Raw genomic sequence first — 9,751 nt, 5'->3', positions numbered from 1 at the left:
TATATACAACGCTGTCCTGTCTTCATTTGCAGATGACACCAGGCTGATGAAAGCACTGGCCAGTCAAAATGATGTCCAACTTCTCCAAAACGATCTCAACTCAGTATACAAATGGTCAGAGATCAATAATATGCAACTGAATGGACTCAAATTCGAACATATGCAATATGGAAAAAATGAAGAGCTGAAACCCTATTCAGTTTATCATTCTGATACTCGAGATCAAATTGAAACAAAAAGCCAAGTCAAAGACCTTGGAGTTACTCTAGATGTAGATATGAGCTACAATCAACACATCAAAAACCAAATCAACAAAGTGAAATCTATCAGCTCTTGGATATTTCGTACTTTCAAGACAAGGGACAAAGATGTCATGTTAACCCCCGGGGGGGGGGGGGTACTAGGTTTGCGAGGTGACGGGTATGTCCGAGCCGAAAATCGAAAATCGACCCTTTGAGAGACAAAATTATGGTGATTTTGGGACCCTTTAAGAGACTTTTTCCTAAATTTTGGTCCATTTTTTCCGAATTTTGGTTTGATTTTCACCAAATTTTGGTCAAAATTTTTGGAAATCGTGACCCTTTGAGAGAGAAATTTTAGATTTTCGTAATTTTCGGACCCTTTCAGAGACTAACTTTTGAATTTTTACCCCTTTGAGAGACTTTTGAGGAATGAGAAAAGGTACCCTTATGGCTCGCACATACCCAGCACCCATTTTGCCTAAGTACCCCCCCCCCCGGGTGTTAACCCTTTGGAAGTCACTTGCCATTCCACACCTTGACTACTGCTCTCAACTATGGTCTCCATCAAAGCGTTAAATCTAATACACGAAACCTATAAAACCCAGTGGAACCCAGTGGAAACCTTGTGGAACCCAATGCAAAACCAGTGGAACCCGATGCAAAACCAGTGGAAACCGGTGGAAACCAGACGAAAACCACTGGAATCGAGTCGTGGGCGCCCTATGGCGCCCTTTTGGGAGTGCCGCCAACACGCCAACGAGGCGTAAGGCGTAACATCAGATAAACAAAATTTTTACGGACGCCGAAAACTTCACAATGGATGCACACGAGGCGAGAATGCTTTGAATGTTTTTGTTTTGTCATCATTCCTTTCCTTCGACCTCACCACGTGAATCAGACGTCATCATGGAACGTATTATTACTGGCAGTTAGTCACACTAGCGTCCCGCCAAAATGCGTATCAAAGATTAATGCTGTGAAAGCGCTATAGCGTTTACTTGACTCTCAAGCAAAAAAATGAGGCGCAAAACTTCTAAAGGGATTCATGAAAAAATAACCCAGCGGTTTTTAATGAAATTAACATTTTCAAAAACTTTGAGAAATTGCCTAAAATTTGAGCCATAGATGAAAAAATTTGGAACAAACATTGTTTTAGTTCTGTTGGTATGGTGAAGGCAGCATTAGAAGCGATCAACGGGTTGAACCTCTTTGGTAACAAGGTAATTGAGTTGAAATAACTTCTTGGATTTCTTTACATTCTTGTAAGATAAAGTTGACTATACGTATAGTATACGTCCAATGGATCTATGTATGTCAAATTTGTTATCTAATTTTACAGGTTTTAACTCGTTCTTCAGTGAACTCCTTCTAACTCGAACTTTTACTATTCGAATCTTTCTATAATTCAAACTAAATTTTCGGTCACCCTAAGCTGTTAAGTAATATAAAATAGTCTCTGTAATTAGAATATTTCTCTAATTCGAAGAGAACTTTTGGTCTCGTGAAGATCGAATTAGAGAGAGTCAACTAAGAGAGTTGGCAATATCTTTTGCAACCGACTTGTGAGTGAATGAAACTTGATACACGATTAGCTGGAGTTTGTAGTTTCCCTAAGTTTCTTCTGTCATAACAAAATAATCCAAATGACGCAAGATTACTACATTTGAACAGCTTAATTTTTATATATAAATCATTTTTTCTGCCAATTTCTTCAGACAAAATGTCTTTTCATATATTTAGAGTCCAATGTACCCAGATTGCGTCCAATGTACCGACCAAACTAAGTATGGCCATTTCAGAGACCCAAAGCTTAGGCTACCATTTTCGAACTCCACGGTATTTTTTCGGTCACGTGAAATAGTTCTTTTGGCGGCGAGAGCCTCCCGCCCCGCCGCCCCCGCCATGCCTGCGCGTGGTGGGGTGGATATCATGTAGAGGGTACCTCTCAATCAAAAAGAGTTACAAAAAGCAGTGGTGAAGGTGTGGTTGTGTGACGACCAGGGTTCCCATTTTATAAATTTGATTCTTACAAATAGATACCCTGGGTGGTACCCGGAAGAGGCCAAGTTTTCCAAAGAGATCTTGTAGTTGTTGTAAGTATAAAAAAAACCTTGTCTTCACAGGCTGATATTTATTTGAGCTGTGATACTCACGGTAATAAATAGATGCGTCGAGAAATTTTTTTGTTTTGCTCACTACTTTTATCATGTGATTAAATCTTAAACCAATCCGAAGAGTAGAGGAGTACTTGGTAACGTGATCAAAAACCAAAAACTGAGCAAATCAATTTTCATCTTTTGATATGATATTAACATAACAAAGGAAAAAGCTAGACAAACAGTTAAAACAATAAACTTCCAGACCAGTGTCTTTTATTAGGATTATAAATCCGGGTAGTTTTTCACTTTATAAAGCATAAGTGCATGTCCGCGAGTAAATGCTCCCGCCATTTTTGCGGGTAAGATTTCAGAATGGACAACAAACAAGCAAAAAAAAACAGACGCAAAAAATGAGATCCCTTTTGAGTATACTACTAGTGAAGCCACCTATGCTCGCAAGCTTGCTACGGTACGGTGGCAATAGAAGGCGATCGCAAACTCACTAAATTTAAACTAGACATAGCTTAGGGGCCGTCCACATAGTACGTACGCACTAAAATGTCGAAAATCGAATACCCCCTGTACACAAGCGTACGCAAATGGCTATACCCCCTCCTGGTAAGTACGTACTCTTTCATTCACCCCCCCCCTCCCTCAATTTAAGAAAATTTCAAACTTAGATCGTTTGGTTCGGACCATACATGAAACTCAATGTTTATTAAGAAACTTTTTGCCACCAAGTTTGTAGTTTTTTAAGTCTGGAATACACATGAAAGTCTGAGATAGCAGACTGGACTGGATATACCATACCAGGGATACTTTTTTAATTTCTGAACTAAACCGTTTGATCTCTAAATAAAAAAGAGCTCTAGAGATGAAACCACAGGGAAATAAACTACTATGAAATAATTCTTTTCTTTTGAAGAGATTATTATTTTTATATGAGGGTGTTTTAGCCTAGTTAACTAAGCCCGTATTCACAAGGCATATAGCATTTTCGGCGCTATAAAGATTTTTTATATTTACGGATTTTAAATTTGCCTTGGAATACTGGTTTCTAGTAGATTTTGTAAGAATCAAAACAATAACAACATAAAAGGGCTTGCGGAACGAGCGTTCTGTTTTCGCAAAGCGAAGAAATTTCAAAATGTACAAGAAATCGACTCCATTATTAGTACTAGTAATCGTATGGTTTGGAGTGCAATTAACGATTAATCACGAGTAACAAAGGAGAAAATAGTAATTTGCACGAGTCCGAAGGACGAGTGCAAATTACGGTATTTTCTCCTTTGTTACGAGTGATTAATCGTTAATTGCACGACAAAACATACGATTCCGAGGTAATCGTCAGTAAACATTCGAAAACCTCCTTTTTTTCTTTTGTTTAAAAAGAAAACATTGCAGTGTAATTTTTCTTTGTTTTCAATTAAAAGAAGCTATTGTAACGTAAAATTTCTTTGTTCTTTTTTATATTGAAGAAAAAAAATGTCTTTGTTTTTTATTATAAAGTAAAAAAAAGTCTCTGACACAGGACTTGGGAGAGAAAAGAATAAGGGGACAAAAGTGTCCCCCCGCCGAAGAGTGCAAAAAGTGGTAATAGTGCAATTAACGATTAATTGCACTCCTCTAAACCAATCAGATTCGAGTAATTTTGCACGGCTGACGATTAGTACTAGTAATCGTATGGTTTGGAGTGCAATTAACGATTAATCACGAGTAACAAAGGAGAAAATAGTAATTTGCACGAGTCCGAAGGACGAGTGCAAATTACGGTATTTTCTCCTTTGTTACTCGTGATTAATCGTTAATTTCACGACAAAACATACGATTCCGAGGTAATCGTCAGTAAATACATTCGAAAACCTTTTTTTCTTTTGTTTAAAAAGAAAACATTGCAGTGTAATTTTTCTTTGTTTTCAATTAAAAGAAGCTATTGTAACGTAAAATTTCTTTGTTCTTTTTTATAATGAAGAAAAAAAATCTCTTTGTTTATTATATAGTAAAAAAAGTCTCTGACACAAGACTTAGGAGAGAAAAGAATAAGGGGACAAAAGTGTCCCCCCGCCGAAGAGTGCAAAAAGTGGTAATAGTGCAATTAACGATTAATCGCACTCCTCTAAACCAATCAGATTCGAGTAATTTTGCACGGCTGACGATTAATATGCAGAATTTAAAGAACAAACTAATAAGACCTTACATTTCACCTAGAATATATTAGCGAGTCATAACAATAATGCCAAAAAAGAGGATGTTGGAAAATTAGAAGACAACAAGCAACATGCTGAATGGACCTACCTGATGATGAAAGCTGAATAATAAGGCAATAAGGAGAAAAATGAAAACAATCAGTCAAACGATATAGCGCTTTGCAAAAATGCATAACACATTAAATCTTATCATTGATTGTTGATGGGGGAAGAGGGAAGGGGAGTAGGGAAAATAGAAATAGAAAGTTCCGGTTGCAAAAATCAGTTTTATTGACAATTGAATCATGCTTAATGGTGGGATTTGTTATCAATAATGTTTTTGTGTGAAAAAAACAAAGAAGTAAGAAAAAAGCCAAATGAAAATCTGCAAAAACGGCGATTACCGGCATATTTCCGGCATTTTCAGCCGGGAAAGAATTTTTCGCAAAAAGTAAACTCGGTCATGTTTTGAGCATTGCGAATACGCATCTTTCTGCAAAAAATCATTTCAATTTCAAAAATCAAATTCGAGATAATGTCAAAAAACTGGTTTTACCGGCATATTTCCGGCATTTTCAGCCGGAAAAAAATGTTTTTTCGAAAATCGGGCTCCGTCACATTTTAGGTATTGTCATCTTGCATCAGTGTGCAAAATTTCATAAAAAAATATAAAGTACAGCTCGAGAAATTCAAGAAATACTGTCTTTCCGGCGAAAATGGGTTGTTCCGGCGATTTTTGAGTAGTTCCGGCTTCAAAAATCAATTTTTTTGAAAATTGAAACATGCTTGATGGTTGGCATTGCTATTAATAATGTTTTTGAATGAAAAAACAACCAATTATAAGAAAAAAAATCCAATGAAAATCCAGAAAAACGGCGATTTCCGGCATATTTCCGGCATTTTCGACCGAAAAAAATTTTTTCTCGAAAATTGGACTCGGCCATGTTTTGGGCATTGTTAATACGCATCTTTGAGCAAAAAATCAGAAAAAACTAATGATAAAATCTCGAGAAAATGCCAAAAAAACAGTTTTTCCGGCATATTTCCGGTATTTTCGGCCGGAAAATTTTTTTTTCGAAAATCGGGCTCTGTCACATTTTGGGCATTGCCATTTTGCATCATTGTGCAAAAAATCATGAAAATCTGTCAAGTATAACTCGAAAAAATGAAGGATATCTGTTTTACGCCGGTTTTCGGCTGTTCCGGCGATTTTTAAGGAGTTCCGGATTGAACAAATTATTTTATTGAAAATTAAATGATGCAAAGTTTTGGGTATCACCACAGAGAACCTTTTTCTGTAAAAAAATGGTCAAATAAGTTGAAAAAGTGTCACGGAAATACGAAAAACGGCGATTTCCGGAACATTTCCAGTTCTACAGGCCGGAAAATTTTTTTTTTCGAAAAACGGTTTTCAACATCTTTTCGGTAGTACTAACGCGCCTCTATGTACAAAAAATCAGAAAAAACTAATGATAAAATCTCGAGAAAATTCCAAAAAACCGCTTTTTCCGGGACATTTCCGGACCTGGCGACCGGAGAAAATTTTTTTTCGAAAATCGGGCTCCGTCACATTTTGGGTATTGCCATTTTGCATCATTGTGCAAAAAATTAGAAAAAACTAATGAGCCGATCCCGAGAAAAGCTGGCAACAGACGAACGAACGGACGAACGGACGAACGGACAAGGGTTAATTTAAAGGACTACCTTAAGGTAGGTCCAAAAAGTCATTTGTGCTCCATTTTGTAATACTTGTAGCTTTAAATAAATTTCCCTGATTAAAAGTACAAGAATATCATTCTGTTCAATACAACTTTCCACAAAAGTAAATAACAAAAATTAAAAATTAAAACTCTAAAGAGTATAGCATTGTAGCATGGACGTAATAACATAGGGGTATTACAGTTTAGACTAAGAAACTCACGGAATGCAAAAATTCACATACCTTAAAGGAAGAAATTTTGGCAGGAATTTAATTTGGCAGATGCCCGAAAAGTTCTTTAGATGGAATTTAATTTGGCGGATGGATGAAAAAACTAAATTTGGCAGGAATTTAATTTGGCGTTTGCTGAAAATTTTATCCTTAAAATGGCGTAAAAACAGCAAAAAAAATGCAAAAACACCTTAAAAGAGATCATATTTTCAAAAAGTTTAATTTGGCGGGAATTTAATTTGGCGGATGGCGGAAAAAAGAAATTTTGGCAGGAACTTAATTTGGTGGATTCTGGCAATTTTATGAAATTGATCTATCTATGGTCAAATTAGCTAAATCCCCGTCAAAAAATTGTATTTTGGCCAATTGCCAAATTAATTCCACGCCAAAATTTATCCACTTAAAGTATATTCTAAGGCGGCGATCACAACCATCTTTCATTTCAATTCACCAAAAACATGCTCAAGAGTTTTGAGGAAAATGCTTCAAAATTGCTTATTTTATTTGGGAATTATTTAAAGTGTTTGAGCTGAATAATAATGATCACCAGCACCAGAGAATTTGAAATTTTCTACTACCGTGAGAGGTCCTAAAGCCGACAGCCCAGCTTAATTCCGACACCCCAAATAACTGTTATGAAAAAAAATTCTATGTTTACAAACATTCCCTCTCCAAGTTGAATGATAAACTATTGCTAGAACTCTCGAAACAAAACATCTAACAAAATAGCTGTAATGTCAAGATGTCAATTTAATGTAATTAAAAAAGTGCGAGTTGTAAAAATAATTACCTTTTTATTCTGGATCAGTTGCTCATGTTTAAAATGATAACAGTTTTGTAATAAAAGTGACTTGTGCGGGAAAAATACGAAACAACTTGGACTGGTTTCCATCAAGAAACAAACAGACTAAATTGTAAAAATGGCGCGAAGTTGAAAAAAGGGCGGATGCGGTAGCACTAATTTGAATAACAAACATTGAATCAATGAGGCGGCAACTATCAACGCCCTCTCTACCACCGATAAGTCCGGATGTTTATTTACGGAAGGCCCGCAATCGGACAGCTCTTCATTTAAGTGTACTCTTTGACGACATATATTATCTTTACTAGAATAGGAGCAAGGTGTCATGTAATACATAATAATTGTAATATACGTCGTCTATTTGTATTCTTATCATGTAATATATAATATAATGTAATATACGTCGTCTATATGTATCCTTACACAAAGTCCTATCCCCGCAATCAAGCCAAATGCCAGTGTAAAGTAATAGAAACCAGGCTTGATTACGTAACGTTTCAAAATGAGCACGCTCGTACACAGACCTCTTTTATATTTTCGTGTGCTTTGGAAAATCAAAACATCTCGTTACTTTTTATGATGCTGTTACTACTGTTGTCATTTATGACGTTGTGCATATTGCAATAAAAAAATATGTTTTGTTATAAGAAGCAATTATTGTTATTTGGTTCAATTGGTTCAACGTATCAAATCTCTCAGTTTAGTTGACACTTTGGTATCTTCGTTGCGTCACAGCGAAAGGTTTGTTTTTATTTTAGTTTGTATCTTTGAAAGACCCCATCGGCTTTAAGCTGGGCTGTCGGCTTTAGGACCTCTCACGGTACTGACTGAAAAAGATTCAAATAAAATGGAAGTGTATTAGTGATTGCTGCCTTAGTATATGTAAAAGTTATAAATGTCATTGAACATCACATGTCACAAAACATGATCATAAATTGACCCCCTTCTTGTGTTGCATTAATACGTACATAATAAGCGTTTGCTTGATCTCAAACCACAACAAAGTCTTTCTAATGCCATGATGAATAATTAAGCAACTCCTGCAAATATTTTGTCTGCTCTTCACAGCAGCGTACCTCCTAATCAGCCTCAAGGAATGTTACTGACCACAATCACTCAATATTCGATATGGCGTATGATCTTTTTCGTAAAAGTGTTACTCGAATAGTCGAACAGTATTGGCTGACAATGTGACAAAAAAAATCATTGTTTGGCAACAATACCCGCTGAATGTTAAGTTTAACCATGACATAATTCCAATAAAATCATAGGGTCTAAAAAGTTAAAATATTTCGAAATCCGAATGTTGTTTTATAAATCTGACTTGGCTGTTAGTTGCAGATATTTGGTTTGATCAAGCAATAAAAATAGTTTTCCATGAGATTAATTGATGTAATAGTAATGGTTACTCCAATCAATTATCACAAAAATGTGCCATGAAGTTTGAATGCCACAAAGTAAACAACCATCATCACACCATTTATGGAAAATTTCAGCAGTGCATGACACGTTGCATGACAGCGCCACCACCATCAGCAAGTGGAGGATAGGACAGCTCTCACCTCTCCCAGAGGAAGTGGTTAAAAAAACCTCAAGAATGATACTCGTTTAAAATTTCCAATAAGTGTGAACAGCAGCAACGTCATTTTACAAGCAAAAGATGCCTTCCAGCTTAAAAAATCAACAGGATCCTGCCTTGACAAAAATCGCCATCTTTGTTTATTTTTCGCAAGTGTGCAAAAGTGAAAGTAGCAGCAACGACACAAAAACAGACATCTCGCACTTGATTGGATAGTCAAACTCGATATAATTTTAGTACCACTTTTACTTTTTTTAAAAATATGTATGATTTTTGAAAAAAATGACAAAAACAGAACCAAAGTTTTACTAGAATTAATTTTCAATAAGATTTACGAGGTAAATGCTTCTTTTCGGTGGCTAAACAGGTGCCATTCTTCAATACAGAGCAAAGTCGACATTTATCGTCGGAGGTAGCAGTTTTGGAAACACTTTTTTGAACATATACAAATTTACGCCCCGCGTACGCAGATCTTGCCAAAGGATGCGGAACGCGCGTTTGAGCGCGCTGCGCGCGCTCAAACGCACGTTCCGCAAAAATTTGAGCCAAGCCTTATCTGATATTCCGATGGCGGTTTGGCGGCCGCCCACGCTAAAGCTCTGAAGGAGCGGGCCAAACTAACCATCGGAGAGGAAACGTAGTCGTCCTTTGATGTTACCGCCTGCCTAGATTTGGTTGGAGGACTGGAATCTAGCACAAGATTTTTGTGCTGGATTCCAGTCTTCTATTTGGTTTAGAGGAAACCGATACTACCGCAGTTTGATCCGGTTATGTAAAAAACGAAAGTGAAACTGAAATGCAAACTTTTATTGGACACAGTCAGTTAATCCATAAGTCTATGGTTAATCAGAATTATGGCAGATGAAACTAACAAATTCAGCAGATCTTCATTTCAAAAATGTGTTAAAGGTTT

This window comes from Clytia hemisphaerica, unplaced genomic scaffold, assembly GCF_902728285.1.
Source record: "Clytia hemisphaerica strain Z4C2 unplaced genomic scaffold, Clytia hemisphaerica genome assembly, whole genome shotgun sequence".
In the NCBI taxonomy this organism is placed as follows: Eukaryota; Metazoa; Cnidaria; class Hydrozoa; order Leptothecata; family Clytiidae; genus Clytia; species Clytia hemisphaerica.
Note: the sequence above shows the minus strand (reverse complement) of the source record.